The sequence below is a fragment of the Chiloscyllium punctatum genome, chromosome 33 (genome assembly GCF_047496795.1).
Source record: "Chiloscyllium punctatum isolate Juve2018m chromosome 33, sChiPun1.3, whole genome shotgun sequence".
In the NCBI taxonomy this organism is placed as follows: domain Eukaryota; kingdom Metazoa; phylum Chordata; class Chondrichthyes; order Orectolobiformes; family Hemiscylliidae; genus Chiloscyllium; species Chiloscyllium punctatum.
This window is the reverse complement of record NC_092771.1, coordinates 69268288-69286024: the sequence shown is the minus strand read 5'-3', so window position 1 is coordinate 69286024 and position 17737 is coordinate 69268288.

The window sequence follows — 17737 nt, the reverse complement described above, 5'->3', positions numbered from 1 at the left end:
CCTTCACACCCCCATTGGAGTGAGAGAGGGGGAGGCAGTGACATCTGTGGGATCAGACTGCAGCAGCTCTTCCTCTATCTCCCCTCCCCCCCGCCCCGTCCAGACCCAAACACACCCCCTTGTGGTAAAAATCCCAGAGACACGCTGAACCCCACCATTCTTGTCTCTCTGTGTGTGTGTCTCTGTGTGTAAATGAACGACAAGGAGACAGGACAGTTTCTGGTTATTCTCTCTCTGTGTCTGATGATTCCTTGCGGCAGAAGTGATTTAATTCTCTCTGTCTCTGCGTCGTCCTGAGCTTCAGCTCCTGGATCCAATCTCCTCCTCACCCCCAGGGTTAGGGGGATTGGGGGGTGGGGAAACACACTGAGAAATAAAAACAAATCAATTTGAAATAAAATACAACAGTGGCACCAAAAGCACAGCAAGATCCCACAGCTCTCTGCCTTCCACAATCTCCCAGGTGACCCTGGTTCAGTTTAATTATCGCAGAATGAATGAATGAATGAATTGCTGACCATCACAGCGACATTGAAATACACAGGCATCACCGCAGAGCAGTTGACCAGAGGCTAGAAATATTAATAACCACATACGCACAGTGAGATCCCACAAGCAGCAATCTAACCCCACACACATCGTGGGTGATGCTAGTTAAAGGTTGACATATTTGTGTCAAAAACCAAGGCCCCAGTTGCCTTAGCCCTAGGCTTCAAACCTGTTCATAAACGATAAGGCCACAATCTGACAAGACACAGAGACAGACACACACCGACAAGCACACAGACACAGGCACACACCGACACACACAGATACACAGACACACACCAACACACACACAGACACACACCGACACGCGCACACACAGAGACAGACACAGACACAGACACACACACAGAGACAGACATGCACCGACACACACAGAGACACAGACACACACCGACACCCGCGCACACAGAGACAGACAGACACAGACACAGCCCCCCCCCTCCGCAGAGAGAGGAGATTAAATCTTGGGGTAATACACAGACAAAACTCACCTGGGCCCAACAGGCTGCAGCCTGTCAAACAGGCCTCAGGACTGCGTTCCCCCCCCACTGGAGGAAGCTCTTGTTTGAAGGTTTCCTGCTCCCAAACACACACTTTTCAAATCCTCAAGTGGCCAGGAAGATCCCTTTGGGAGGAAAGAGGCAGCATTAATGGGAAGGCTGAGCAGGAAAATCTTTCACAGGGAGATAGCACAGCGAGATCCCGGCTTTTCCCCTCTCAGTGAGACAGACAATTTCTCAGGAATATCCAAACACAAACACAAGTTGAGTTTTCATGTTGAAAAGTTCTTGAAATGACGGGTTAGCTGATTAAAACCACTCACTGCCTGTAACGATGGCATGAGGGGAATTGACGCACAGCAAGATCCCACAAGTGACAGTGCTGCAGAAGCTCGATAATCTGATCATTTTTATTATTTCCTGTCACCCCAGAATCAAATATTGCAGCTATTTCACAATCTCACACTGCCCCCCGCTCTCTCTCCTGTTTCTCTTGCTCTCACCATTTTCCATTTCTTTCTCTCACTCTCCTTTCTCTCTGTGTCCAATTCGATCACCCTGCCCTCTCTATGACCAACTTTCCTCTGATAGTGTGACAATTCTTTCCAGATGGTCAGATATTTTGGGTTAGAGTTCCCTCCCGAGGGAGTCCCGTCTCCCAGATCCTGGGGGTTTCCCCTGTTTGTGTAACCGATGCCCCGGTGACTTTAACCCCAGGCTTCAAACCCGTGATCTGACAGGTCCCAGTGAACCAGAGGTCCCGACAAACCAGGCTCCCACCCCCCAGCCCATCCCTAGAGGAGATGAAACCTCGGGGGGAAGAAACAGACCCCCCACTCACCTGGGCCCCACGGGCTGCAGCCTGGCCAACAGGCCTCAGGCCTGTGCTCCCCGCCCTCTGGAGGTTGTACTTGTCCAAGGCTTTCTTGGCCCCCAGGCATTTTGGATCTTCACTTTCCTGCTTTCCCAACAAAAGTTCCTCGGGTTAAAAGAGAGAAGAGATGAGTTGGTTGGGGAGCAGTGTGATGCAAAATTACACAGCAAGATCCCAGTTTAAACACAATCCCACCACCCCCTTCTCCCGTCCCCAAATGCACTTCATAACCTCACAGCAACATCAAAATACAAACAAATCATAAGAAAGCAATTAACCAGAGGCTGGAAACATTATTAAACACACACACACACACACACACAGGGCTGGGAATGGAGAGGGTGGGTATTTGCTGAGGTTTTCTTGGGATTTTGCTGCTGTATGTGTGATTCCTAGAATTAATCTCTGTCTCTGTCCCTGTGTGTGTGTCTCTCTCTGTCACTCTCTTTCTCTCTGTCTCTGTCCCTCTCTCTCTGTCTCTCTGTTCCTGTGTGTGTGTCTCTCTCTCTCTCTTTCTCTCTGTCTCTATGTGTCCCACTCTCTGTCTCTCTCTCTCTCTCTTTCTGTCTCTCCCTGCCCTGCTCTACATCCAGCCATTTCTAACTTGATTTTGAGTCTTTTATTTCCTTCCCTTTCTCAAAAATATTGGCAGAGTTTGGGAATTTAAATCATCGATCACGTGCCTGCCCCTCAACACCCACATTTCACCCTCACAGCTCCCCTGCCCCCATACACACAGAGACACACACACCCCGACACACACACAGAGACAGACACACACAGACACACACACACAGAGACACAAACAGAGACACAGACACACGCACACAGAGGCACACACACACAGAGACACGCACACAGACAGACACACACCGACACGCACACACACAGAGACCGACACACACCGACACGCACACACAGACACACACACAGGTAGACACGCACACACACCCCGTCACACACAGAAACACAGACACACACACACAGAAAACAGACAGAGAGCGAGACAGAGAGTGGGACACACAGGGACAGAGAGAAAGAGAGAGGAGAGACACACACACCCCGACACACACACAGACACACACACACCGACACGCACACACAGCAGCACACACACAGACACACACAGAGACAGAGACACAGACACACGCACACAGAGGCACACACACACACAGACACACACACACACAGACAGACACACACCGACACGCACACACAGAGACAGACACAGAGTCAGACACAGAGACACACACAGACACAGAGTCAGACACAGAGACACACACAGACACACACACACAGAGACACACACACAGAGACAGATACACACCGACACGCGCAGACACAGAGACACACACAGACACACAGACACACACACCGGCACACACACAGACACACAGACACACACAGACAGAGACAGACACAGACACACACACAGACAGAGACACACACAGACAGAGACACACACACAGAGACAGACACACACCGACACGCGCACACACAGAGAAGACACAGAGACACACACAAACACACACACACACACAGACAGACACACACCAACACGCGCACACACAGAGACAGACATAGACACACAAAGAGACAGACACACACCGACACGTGCGCACACAGAGGCAGACACAGAGACACACACAGAGCCAGACACAGACACACAGACACACACAGACACACACAAAGAGACAGACACACACCGACACGCGCACACACAGAGACAGACACAGAGACACACACAGAGCCAGACACAGACACACAGACACACACAGACACACACAAAGAGACAGACACACACCGACACGCGCACACACAGAGACAGACACAGAGACACACACAGAGACAGACACACACACACCGACACACACACAGACACAGGCACACACTGACACACACACACACACAGACAGACACCGACACACACACAGAGACAGACACACACACACACACACACACAGACAGACATACACCGACACGCACACAGACACAGGTACACACCGACACACACACACAGAGACATAGACACACACCGACAGGCACACACACAGACACGCGCGAACACAGAGACAGAGACAGACACAGACACACACAGGCAGACACACACTGACACGCACACAAACACAGGCACACACCGACACGCACACACCCACACACAGACACAGACACACACAGAGACACAGACACACGCACACAGACACACACCGACACGCGCACACACACACACACAGACAGACACACACCCCGACACACACACACACAGACACACACACACACACACACACAGACACACACACAGAGACAGACACACACCGACAAGCACACAGACACAGACACACACCAACACACACACAGACACACACCGACACGCGCACACACAGAGACAGACACAGACACAGACACACACACAGAGACAGACATGCACCGACACACACAGAGACACAGACACACACCGACACGCGCACACACAGACACACACCGACACCTGCGCACACAGAGACAGACAGACACAGACACAGACACACACTGACACGCACACAAACACAGGCACACACCGACACACACACACACGCACACACACACACACACACAGACACACACACACACACACAGACACAGACACACACAGAGACACAGACACACGCACGCAAAGGCACACATACAGACACACACTTACATGCGCACGCACACACAGAGACAGACACACACCCCGACACACACACACACAGACACACACAAATACAGGCACCGACACACACAGACACACCCCAACACAGGACATGGGCACAGTGCACAGATTTAGTCTGGGGGTGGGGGGAGAGAGTCAGTGAGGGTCTGAGCTCAAGTATCATCACAAAACTGTCTCTGTGTGAGAGATAGTGAGACCATGCCTCTGTGTGTGTGTGTGTGTGCGTGGCTGTGTGAGAGAGAGAGAGTGAGACCAAGTCTCTGTGTGGGTGTGTGTGTGTGAGAGTGTGTGTGTGTGTGAGAGTGAGACCAAGCCTCTGTGTGGGTGTGTGTGTGTGAGAGTGTGTGTGTGTGTGCGTGTGTGTGTGAGAGAGAGAGAGTGAGACCAAGCCTCTGTGTGTGTGTGTGTGTGTGTGTGTGTGTGTGTGAGAGAGAGAGAGAGAGAGAGAGAGAGAGAGAGAGAGAGAGAGAGAGAGAGACCAAGCCTCTGTGTGTGTGTGTGTGTGTGTGTGTGTGTGTGTGTGTGTGTGTGTGTGTGTGGTTGTGTGTGAGAGAGAATGAGACCAAGCCTCTGTGTGGGTGTGTGAGAGAGTGAGACTGTGTGTGTGCTTCCATCGGAGTGCCCAGTTTCCGTGTCAGTGCGGTCCCTCCATAACGTAACTGTGTATAAACCACGTTTTTATGTCCTTGTCCCAGTAATGATCCACTAAACTATACACTGTCCCTCACTCTCATTTACTCACACTCTCACACGTGTACACACACACCCTCACACACCACATTCAGTCCCTCGCACACATGCCCTTTCACACACTTGCAGACATCCACACCGACATGCACACACACACACACACACTCAGTCACTCACAAATTCACACTCAAACATTTTCACACGCACCATCACCATCTCTCTCACACTCACACACAAACATACACTCTCTCTCTGTCTCTCTGACATACACACACTTTCACTCACTCATTCTCTCTCTCTACATTCTCTCTCTCTATACTCTCTCTCACACGCTCGCTTCCACATCCTCTCTCAGTTACACACACTCTTACACACACTCTCATATACACTTTCTGACACACGCACCCCCACACACTCACATTCACCATCTCATATATGCTCACTTTCTCACACTCACTCTCTCTCTCTCCAAAACTCTGTCTCTCTCACACACTTGCAAAATCGCTCACACATGCCCTCTCTCTCACGTGCGCACTCACTCTCGTTCACTTGTTCACACACTCTCTCTCACATGCACACACACTCGCATGCACTCACTCTTTCACATACACTCACACAATTCCTCTCTCACTTTCACCCTTTCTTTCTCACACTCACACACACTCTCATGCATGAGCACATCATATCTCATACACGCTCACTCTCTTTCTCACTCACATGCGCACATTTTCTCTCTCTCATGCGCACACACTATCTCATGCACGCACTTGCACACAGGCATTCTCTCTCTCACACACACACGAATTCTCTCTCTCGCACACTCATTGTCCCTCAAACACTCATTCTCTCTCTCACGCTCCATTCTCTTTCGCACACATATTCTCTCATGAGCTTAACACGACAGGAAGTGGAATCAAATCAATGGGTTCAGGGTGGTTAATATACAGAATAACAGGTAGCCCAGAGTGAATTACAGCCTGGAATCTAATTGAGGGGTTCAGAGTGGTTTATATACAGAATAACAGGTAGCCCAAAGTGAGTTACAGAATGGAATCTAATTGAGAGGTTCAGAGTGGTTAATATACAGAATAACAGGTAGCCCAGGGTGAGTTACAGCCTGGAATCTAATCAAGGGTTCAGTGTGGTTTATATACAGAATAACAGGTAGCCCAGAGTGAGTTACAGAATGGAATCTAATTGAGGGGTTCAGAGTGGTTAATATACAGAATAAACAGATAGCCCGGAGTGATTTACAGCCTTGAATCTAGTCAATGGGTTCCCAATTTGAACCCACAGAAGGTCAGTGTGGGATTTGAGAATCCCTTCAATTTGGGATAACGCCTCGCCAGGCATTATTCTGATCCAACGCTGCAAATCTACAATTCAGTGGCTGAGCTCTTTCAGGTTTTGTATATTATGTTTCTCTCATATATTAGGAGCTTGGAAAGTAAGGCAGACCTTACTGGAATGTCACATCGTCTCTCCACATTCACTGTAAAAAGGTTCTGGGAACTACATTTTAACCACCTTCAAAGAGCTGTCTCCATTTCCTATCTCTGCTGGCATCAATGAATGGAAATGGCTTTTGACACATTGCTCCCTCTCCCTTGCTGAAAGTCTTCCTGACACAAATCAGTCAGGCAGACATTTTAGATTTGTCCACAGCCATCATTTTATATCAGCAAAACTCTGACATTGAGTTTATAAATAAGGAAAAGCAAGAGAGACTGGCAACATCAATACAGTTTGAAAATATATAAAACATTGAACATGCACACAGAATCACAGACACACCGAATCACACACACAGGGATACAGACACCTTCCAGAAGCTGTCTCCATTTCCGATCTTGCAAGAGAATTCATGTCATGATGATGCATTTGTGCAGGGCAGTAAACAGCTTTTGAGACTTTCCACATTGTGACAGAAATTCAGCCCCAATCTGAAACTTGGAGATATGTAACAGGACAGAAATGAACCAGCAGCTTTCTGTGTTCCTGCTCCCAACGTAACATTTGACCATTTAGTTTATCTTGTCTTCGGTCTAACATCCAACAAGGATCATTTCACAGATCCAATAACAGATCCCCAGGAGTGAGTTCCAGACTGAAATCTAATTGAGTGGTTTAGGGTTTACATACAGCATATGAGATACCCAGGAGTGAGGGACAGACTGGAATCTAATCGAGGGGTTCAGGGTGGTTTACATACAGAATAACAGATGACAAGTAGTGAGTCACAAAATCACGGAGTCATACAGTCCTAGAGATGTACAGCATGGAAACAGACCCTTTGGTCCAACCCGTCCATGCCGACCAGATATCCTAACCTACTCTAGACTCTTTTTCAAGCACTTGGACCATCTCCCTCCAAAACTTCCCCATTCATATACCCATCGAGGTGCATTTTAAATGTTGCAATTGTACTGCCCTCCACCACTCCCTCTGACAGTTAATTCCATTCATGTACCACCCTCTGAGTGAACAAGTTGCCCCTTAGGTCTCTTTCATATTACCTCTCACACTAAACCAATTCCATTTAGTTCTTTACTCCCTACCCCAGGAAAAAGACTTTGTCTATTTCTCCTATCCATGCCCGTCATGATTTTATAAACCTTGATAATGTCACCCCTCAGCCTCTGATGCTCCAGGGAAAACAGCCCCAGCCTATTCAGCCTCTCCCTGTGGCTCAAATCCTCTAACCCTGGCAACCTCCTTGTAAAACTTTTCTGAACCCTTTCAAATTTCACAACATCCTTCCGATAGGAAGGAGACCAGAATTGCACGCCATATTCCAACGGTGGCCTAACCCATGTCCAGTCCAGCCACAATATGACCTCTCAATGCCTATACTCAAAACACTGACCAATAAAGGAAAGCATACCAAACGCTGCCTACATTATCTTATCCACCTGCCACTCTACTCTCGCGGAGCTACGAACCTGCACTTCAAAGTCTCTTTGTTCAGCAACTCTCCCTCGGACCTGACCATTAAGTGTATAAACCCTGCTCAAATTTGCTTTCCCAAAATGCAGCTCCTCGTGTTTATCGAAGTGGAATAGAATTGAAGGTTTTGGGGTGTTTTTGAAACATGCCAGTCACACATAGATGGAAGTGAGTTACACGTTGGAATCTAACCGAGAGGGTTCCGGGTGATTCATATAATCCCGACAGTGGGGAAACAAGCTGTTCAGTCCAACAAGACCACACTGACACACACAAGAATAACCCATCCAGATCCATTTTCCCACATTTACCCCTGACTAATACACCTCACATACACATCCCTGAACACTGTGGACAATTTTAACAGCTTTGGATTGAATGGTTAATATACAGAATAACAGATACCCAGGAGTGTGATACAGACTGGAATCTAATCAAACGATTGAAGTGGCTAATGAACAGAGTCCCTTAAAATTGGAAGTCAGTTACAGATTGGAATTTTATCAAGGGGATTCAGGACGATTATGTGTACAATAACAGATATCCCAGAGTGAGTTACAGACTGGAATCTAATGAAGGGTTTCAGGGTGGTTTATATGCAGAATAACAGGTAACCCGGAGTGAGTTATAGAGTCATAGAATCATCTAGATGTACAGCATGGAAACAGATCCTTCGGTCCAACCTGTCAATGCCGATCAGATATCCCAACCCAATCTAGTTCCACCTGGCAGCACCTGGCCCATGTCCCTCCAAACCCTTCCGATTTATATACTCATCCAAATTCCTCTTAAATGTTGCAGTTGTACCAGCCTCCACCACTTCCTCTAGCAGCTCACTCCATAAACGTACCACTTTCCGCGTGAAATTTTTGTCCCTTAGGTCTCTTTCATATCTTTCCCCTCTCAAACTAAACCTATGCCCTCTAGTTCTGGACTCCCTTAGACCAGGGTAAACCTCGATAAGTTCACCCCTCAGCCTCTGACACTCCAGGGAAAACAGCCCCAGCCTGTTCAGCCTGTCCCTGTAGCTCCAATCCTCCAACCCTGGCAACATCCTTGTAAATCCTTTCTGAACCCTTTCAAGATTCACAACATCTTTCCGATAGGAAGGAGACCAGAATTGCACGCACTATTCCAAGAGTGACCTAACCAATGTCCTGTATAGCCGCAACATGACCTCCCAACTCCTGTAATCGGTACTCTGACCAATAAAGGAAAGGATACAAAATGCCTTCTTCACTATCCTATCTCCCCGCGACTCCACTGGCAAGGAACAATGAACCTGCACTCCAAGGTCTCTTTGTTCAGCAACACGCCCTAGGACATTACCATTAAATGTAGAAGTCCTGCTAAGATTTGCTTTCCCAAAATCCAGCACCTCGCATTTATCTGAATTAAACTCCATCTGTCACTTCTCAGCCTATTAGCCCATCTGATCCAGATCCTGTTGTAATCTGAGGAAACCCTCTTCGCTGTCCACTACACCTGCAATTTTGGTGTCATCTGCAAACTTACTAACAGTACCTCTTATGCTCGCATCCAAATCATTTATATAAATGACAAAAAGTAGAGGGCCCAACTCTGATCCTTGTGAAACTCCACTGGTCACAGGCCTCCAGACTGAAAAACAACTCTCCACCACCACCCTCTGTCTTCTACCTTTGAGCCAGTTCTGTATCTAAATGGCTATTTCTCCCTGTATTCCAAGAGATCTAACCTGCTAATCAGTCTCCCATGGGGAACCTTGTCGAACACCTTACTGAAGTTCATATAGATCACATCTACTGCTCTGCCCTCATCAATCTTCTTTGTTACTTCTTCAAAAAACTCTATCAAGTTTGTGAGACATGATTTACCACGTACAAAGCCATGTTCACTATCCCGCATCAGTCCTTGCCTTTCCAAATACATATATATCCTGTCCCTCAGGATTCCCTCCAACAACCTGCCCACCGCCGAGGTCAGGCTGACCGATCTATAGTTCCCTGGCTTGTCTTTACTGCCCTTCGTAAACAGTGGCACCACGTTTGCCAAACTCCAGTCTTCTGGCACCTCCCCGTGACTATCGATGACACAAATATCTCAGCAAGAGGCCCAGCAAACAATTCTCTAGCTTCCCACAAAGTTCTCGGGTACACCTAATCAGGTCCTGGGGATTTATCCACCTTTAACCATTTCAAGACATCCAGCACTTCCTCCTCGGCATATCTGCAACATTTTGCAAGATGTCACCATCGATTTCCCTACAGTCTACATCTTCCATATCCTTTTCCACAGTAAATACTGATGCAAAATATTCATTTAATATCTCCTCCATTTTCTGTGGCTCCACACAAAAGCCGCCTTGCTGTTTTTTGAAGGGCCCTATTCTCTCTCTAGTTACCCTTTGTCCTTAATATATTTGTAAAAACACTTTGGATTCTACTTAATTCTATTTTCCAAAGCCATCTCATGTCCACGTTTTGTCTTCCTGATTTCCCTCTTAAGTATACTCCAACTTCCTTTATACTCTTCTAAGGATTCACTCGACCTATCCTGTCTATACCTGACATATGCATCCTTCTTTTTCTGAACGAAACCCTCAATTGCTTTAGTCAGCCAGCATTCCCTATATCTACCAGCCTTCCCTTTTAATCCTGGCAGGAAGTTACATCCTGGAATCTAATCGTGGGGTTCAGGGTGGTTTATATACAGAAAAACAGATAGCCCGGTGTGAGTTACAGCCTAGAATCGAATCGAGGTGTTCATGGTGGTTATATACAGAATAACAGATAGCCCAGAGTGGGTTACAGCCTGGAATCGATTCGAGGTGTTCAGGGTGGGTTATATACAGAATAACAGACAACCTGAAGTGAGTTACAGCCTGGAATCTAATCATGGGGTTCAGGGTTGTTTATATACAGAACAGCAGACATCCCGGTGTGATTTACAGCCTGCTATCTAATCGCGGGTTTCAGGGTGGTTTATATCCAGAATAACAGATATTCTGGGGTGTGTTACAGCCTGGAATCTAATTGAGTGATTCAGGGTGGTTTATCTGCAGAACAACAGACACCCCGGACTGAGTTACAGCCTGGAATGTAATCGAGGGGTTCAGGGTGGGTTATATACAGAATAACAGAGAGCCCAGAGTGAGTTACAGCCTGCAATCTAATCGAGGGGTTCAGGGTGGGTTATATACAGAATAACGGATAGCCCAGAATGAGTTACGGCCTGGAATCTAATCGAGGGGTCAAGAATATTAGTATACAGAATAACAGATAGCCGGGGTGTGTTACTGCCTGGAATCTGATCAATGTCTGTTCACTTTAAGATAGGACGGGTTTTGCTGAATCGAAAGTACAGCCACAGATGCCAGCTAAAGGTCAGACTGTTCCAAATGTAACAATTAGCTGGGAAATGGAAGCCTGAGGTTTTGGTTGCTGTTTTGACAGCAGTTCAAAAGCAATCAAAGACCTTAAATAATGCTCAGAATATCTGAAGCCAATAGAATTTGAATATTATTGTTCGTACACCTGGAAATCAATCAAATTATGAGAATTATTATATCATGGGGCGTATATAAATCCAGAATTTTGAACACTGGAGGGAGAGCTGCTGCCATCCAACAGCAGAGTAACTGCTGTAGAGCAGGAGTGCTAACTGACCATCTCCAAAACTCTCTATCAAAGACACATGTTCATCTAAAACATACTTGCATTTTAAAAAAATATGACCACGTGAGATCAGCAGCTGAAAGAGTGAACACAGCGGGGAAGATGGAGACTGTGTGGTCTTGAGATTGTAACGTTTAATATGTGGGTTGTTGGAACAGCATATTTTTACAGAGTTGGAGTCAGATCGTAAGTAGCAAAGAAAAGAGGGGCTTGTATTTGCGAATAGCTTTTGTTTAGTGTTCACTATTAAAGTTATAAACTAACTTGCTATTTTTTGTTTAAATAGTGGAATGTGGGAGATCTGTGTCGCTCATATTTTAACAGATTACGATGTGAGGCGAGCTTTTCTGGGTGTTTGGTTTTAATTAACAAAGTGGTTTGACTCCACCTTGTAAATGTCCATTCACACTAACTCCATTTCCCTGCAGTTGGCCCATATCCTTCTCGTCCTTTCCTATCCACATATTTATCCAAATGCTTTTGAAATGTTGTTAATGTACCCCCTTAGCCACATCTTCTGGCAGCTCATCCACGTATCAGCCATTTATGTAAATAAGTGGTCCCTCAGGTTCCCTTTTATTCCTTCCCCTTTAACCTTAAACTAGTCCCGTCTCGTCCTCGATTCTCTAAACTTTGAAAAAGACTGAGAGCATTCACCCTATCCATATCCCTCATGATCTTATACAGCTCTATAAGGTCACCCCTCAGTCTCTTACACGCTAAAGAAAAGATCCTAGTTTGTCCAACCTCTCCCTATAACTCAGACCATTGGGTCCTGACAATGTCCTTGTAAATTTCTTTTGCACTCTTTATAATTTAATAACATCCTCCCCATAACAAGGTTACAAAACTGAACATAATACTCCAAGTGCGGCCTTACCAAAGTCCTGTGGAACTGCAACATAAATTCCCAACTTCTATCCTCAATATCCTGCCTGATGAAGGCCAATGTGCCAAATTCCCAACTTCTATCCTCAATAACCTGCCTGATGAAGGCCAATGTGCCAAAAGCCTTCTTCACTGCCCTGTCTACCTGTGACTCCACTCTCAGAGAACCGTGCACCTGAATTCCAAGGTCTCTCTGCCCATTACACCCCTTAAGGCCCGCCCATTCACCATGAAACTCCTGCCTTGATTTGAGATTCCAAACTGCAAGACCTCACACATCTATATTAAATTCCATTTGCCATTTCTCAGCCCAGTTGCCCACCTAATTAAAGTCCTGCTGCAATTTCTGATAAACTTCCTCACTGATCATGCTGCCACTTATTTTAGTGTCATCTGCAAACTTACTAATCATACCTTGTACATTCTCAACCAAATCATAGATAACAAACAGCTCTGGACCCAACCTCCAGTCTGACAAGTATCCTTCCATTCATCCCTCTGATTCCTATCAACAACCCAACTGTGTATCCAATTTGCCAGTTCCCCCAGCATTCTACGTGATGGAACCTTCCAGAGCAGCCTGCCATGTGGAATCTTATCAAAGGCCTTACTGAAATCCATAGAGACTACGTTAACCGCTCTGCCCTCATCAACATTCTTGGTCACTTCACTAAAGGACTCTAAGAAGTTTGGGAAGCATGATCTCCCACTCACAAGTCTATGCTGACTGCTCCGAATCAAACCCTGTGTAAGTAATGGGTGCAGTCAATGGTATGCTGTCCTTCATTGTAAGATGATTCGAGTACATCAGTAAAGCCATCTTCCTGCTGTTGTAGAGCCTTGCTGAGAGAGCATTTGGGGAATTCTGTACAGATTTGATCTCCTTTGTAAGGAATGATCTCCTTACCACAAACACGGGTGATGGTAACATGAGGATAGAGTTAAGAAGCTGAGTGTTTAACCTGTAGAGCTGTGAGAGACGAAGAAATTGTGATGCTGAAACACGAGGAGTGGCAGCGATCACTTATTTCCAAAAGAGACATTGACAGAGAGAGAAATTCCATACTTTACCTTGGATTGATTGGTTTGATTTATTGTCACGTGTATCTCAGTACAGGGAAACACTTTATTTATGAGCAGTGAAGCAGATCATAGTAAACATGGTCAGACAGATCATAGGGTGGAAATAGACTTGGACAGAGTAAGGCATACACGTTATACTGAACAGGACATGCAGTAGACAAGATCAACATGAACAAGATCAGCATTATTTGAACTTAGAGAGTCCATTCATCAGTCTATCGTGACTTTCCTCATAGATTATATGCCTAAATTAACTCTCCCCACATTATTGTGCAGTCGGCTTGTGAACCCTGTACTGAACGTCAGGTTATTCACAATCCCCAACAGCAGCCACAATACCTTCCATCTGAAACAGGTAGCCATTCACACCAGCTTCCACCCTGCATAAACAACACCAGGCTGGCTTCTCGGAGATGGAAGGTACCTTCTTGAGACTTCACACAAGATATATGGCTTCCCTCCTCACCACTAGAAAACCACGTTAATGCCCACGTGTGTATCATCAGCAACGGAGCCAAGAGGAACAACGTGGAGCAATCTGTCTGTGCAGCCTCTGCCCCACTTGTTCATCATGTTAGAGCATCATTTAGGAGACCCTTAAGACTGCCGATGCTGGAGATCAGAGTAGAGCATCAATCGCTGATAAAGCACAGACGGTCAGGCAGCATCCGAGAAGCAGGAGAATCGACGTTTCGCGAATAAGACATTGATCAGGAATCAGCATCAATTCCCTCATTCTGCCCCCGTGTAAGTACATTGAGGTGGGAATGGCCTTCTACTGTTCCGGTATAAGTGACTCAAGGGACTGAATGGCTTCTTCCTCGTCCGATTGGACAGGGCCAAGGGGCTGACTGGGTTATCCCTGGTTCCTGTTTAACAGCTAGATGTGCTGACAAGTGTGACAATGCTGCAGCTTTAAGAGGTTATTTTTATCCTGGTTTCTTTTAAGTGAGAGATTGAACGATCGTTACCAAGCTGGATAGTTAAGACCACTTGAGTAAACAGCTAGGGAGGCCTAAGGTTTATTTTAATGCAGCCTGAATGGGTGTGGCCAGCTCTCACAAATTAGGATCTCTGGGTTTTGGTTTCTCAGTAACATCAAAAACTATAGTGGTCTCCAAAGAGTTGGAAGCCTCAGAGAATGTCTCCTGGCTGCTACTCTATCTGAATTTTCTCTTGATGCTGTTTTCAATTCCTGAATTTTCCTTTTTGCTAAGGGCTGTGTTTATGGGAATTTCTTATGTTGGACTAGTTCATTAGTAATAGCTCCTAGATCGATTATTCTGTTTAGTTGCCCAATACAATTACGTTCTTCTAAATTCCTCTTTCTTTGGTTTTATTTTATCTTCCGTGTTTATATAAATGGTGTTTTCTTCACACCGAGTATTTTGACCAGTCACATTGCATCTGCGACAGACACTTTATATTTCCTTTAAAATAAGAAAACATTAGAGTCTAGGTTACCGCCTTCAAATATTTTCGAGGGGCTCTGGTGTGGACCATCACACTGGAATCCTTCTCTTCCTGAGTGATAGGCTGGAGGCACTGAATCGGCTGTCCTTGTTCTTCTCCAAAAGTTTCAATGGACTAAATGGCTTCCTCATATTCCTGTGAAAACTGCGTGAGGTGGTGAATGAACTCTTGTTTTACTGTGGCAATGTGCAGTGTCAGAAAGTGCTATTACATGAATGTTGTGGACATTTTAACAGCACACGCCTCAATGGAGTCTGGGTCTTGTTGCACATGGACACAAACCAGTTCAGGAGCTGATGGGGGACAAAATGTTCTGAACATTGTGGAATCTTCAGTGACCATCCCCACTTTCTGATCTTATGGTGGGGAGGGTGGGGACAGGGAGACATTGATGAAGCAGCTGAAGATGTTTGTGAAGAGGAAGCTACCCTGAGGATCTCGTACAGAGGTGACCCAGGACTGAGATGATGAACATCTTCCTTTGTTTTATGTTTGACTCCAAACACTGGAGAGGTTACTCTGATTCCGATTAAGTCCATTTTTGATAAGCTCCTTTATGTCAATAAAAGTCAACAACTGCCTTGATATCAGGGCCAGTCATTTTTATCTGAACCCTTGAGTCAACCTCTTTTGTTCATATCAATAGGCCATGGTATAGGAACAACACGTGTTTTCTTCAAACAAATGGTATTGAATGTCATGGTTTCTCTTCTCAAGAAAGTTAGGGAGCAAGACGACTGAAAGTGTTTGAAGAGGAGGTAGATGGATATTGACCTGTCAGAGAGTTGAGGGCGATGAAGAATTGGGTATTGAAGAGGATTTCAGACCGAGAGCAGATCAGTCACGATCTTAGTGAAGGGAAAGGCAGGTTTGGGGAGTGAATGACCTGCCCTGTTTCTGATGTTCTCCCATTCTGTTATTGGAAAGTTAGTGGGTGTTATTTTCATGGAAGTTCTGTTATTGAATGATTCAGTCAGGGAGACCAGAGGATTTTGTGAGCCATCTTTGGGTGAGGTATGGGGGCTGTATTCACACTGAATCTCGGTGTACAACATGACCAACAAATGAAGCACAAGTTGCAGAGAGGGGAAACTCGGTAAAGAGAGATGAGGGGCCTCTTTCATACCCAGCCTGGGCTTCCCAATTACATTTCCCAAATCATCTCAAACCGTGTGGGACAGTCTTGAAGGGTCGCATGGTCTCCTCTGTTTCTGTGCACCAGGTTATAGGAGTAAGTAGCCTCCAACTGCTCCTGTCTAGCAGGTTTGAGGGGCTGAATGGAACACAGGAACATGGGACTGAGGAACAGGAGTGGGTCATTAGATACTTTGAGCCTTCTCCATCAGGCACTAAAATTGTGGCTGATCAGGTTGTGGACTCAGCCTCACTTTCCTGTCTCCATCCCATTATGCATGACTCACTTCTCTGTCAAATATTTACCTAACGCAGCTTTCAATCAACATGAACATCAAGGCACGATTATCTTCCAGCGAAGATAATTATGACTTGAAAGGTCCTTTCAGAATTATTTGTCATCCCTCTTATAGACTCAGAGAGTCATGCAAAACGGAAACAGATCCGTTAGTCCAATCTGTTCACTCCGATCAGATATCAAATCTGATCCAGTCCCACTTGCCAGCATTTGGTCAATATCCCTCCTCTCAGATACTTTTTAAATGTGCGATTGTAACCTCCTTCAGCACTTCCTCTGACAGCACTTTCTGTACACACACCACTCTCTGTGTCAAACATTTATCTTCATGTCCCTTCTCAATCAATCCTCCTCACCTTCAACCTATGCCCTCTTGTTTTGGAACCCCCTATCCTGGTGGAGCAGAGTGTGTTAAACACTTTCTTAACCCCACTATCTATATGAGATGCAAATTTTAATAAATTAAACCTGACGGCCTCGGTTTTCTGTACTGCAGCACTGCCAAAGGCCCAGCTTTTAATTGTTTAGGTCCTGTTCTTGTTTGATTTACCAAATCCAATGCCTCGCATTAATTCAAACTAAACTCCATCTGCCACCCCTCAGCCCAGTGTGTGATATTACTGCCACCTCCCCCTAGCATCACTCGACAATACCCACAAAGGTGTAACATTATTCTCCTGTGTGTTTGTTCATCAGACTGTCCTGACATGCTGGGACATACCTCTGCAACAGGCAGGACTCGAATCCAGGCCTTCTAGTCCAGAGCTAGGAACACTACCACACAAGTTCAGGAATTGGAATCAAATCCAGAGCTCTGGCTCAGAGACAGGGACACTACCCAATACAACTACCATACTCAGATTTTGGGTCATATTTTAGTGCCCATTTTCAGTTCGGTGTGGATGATTATAATCAGGTTGCCATTACGGAATTACAAAAAACACTTTGTATTAT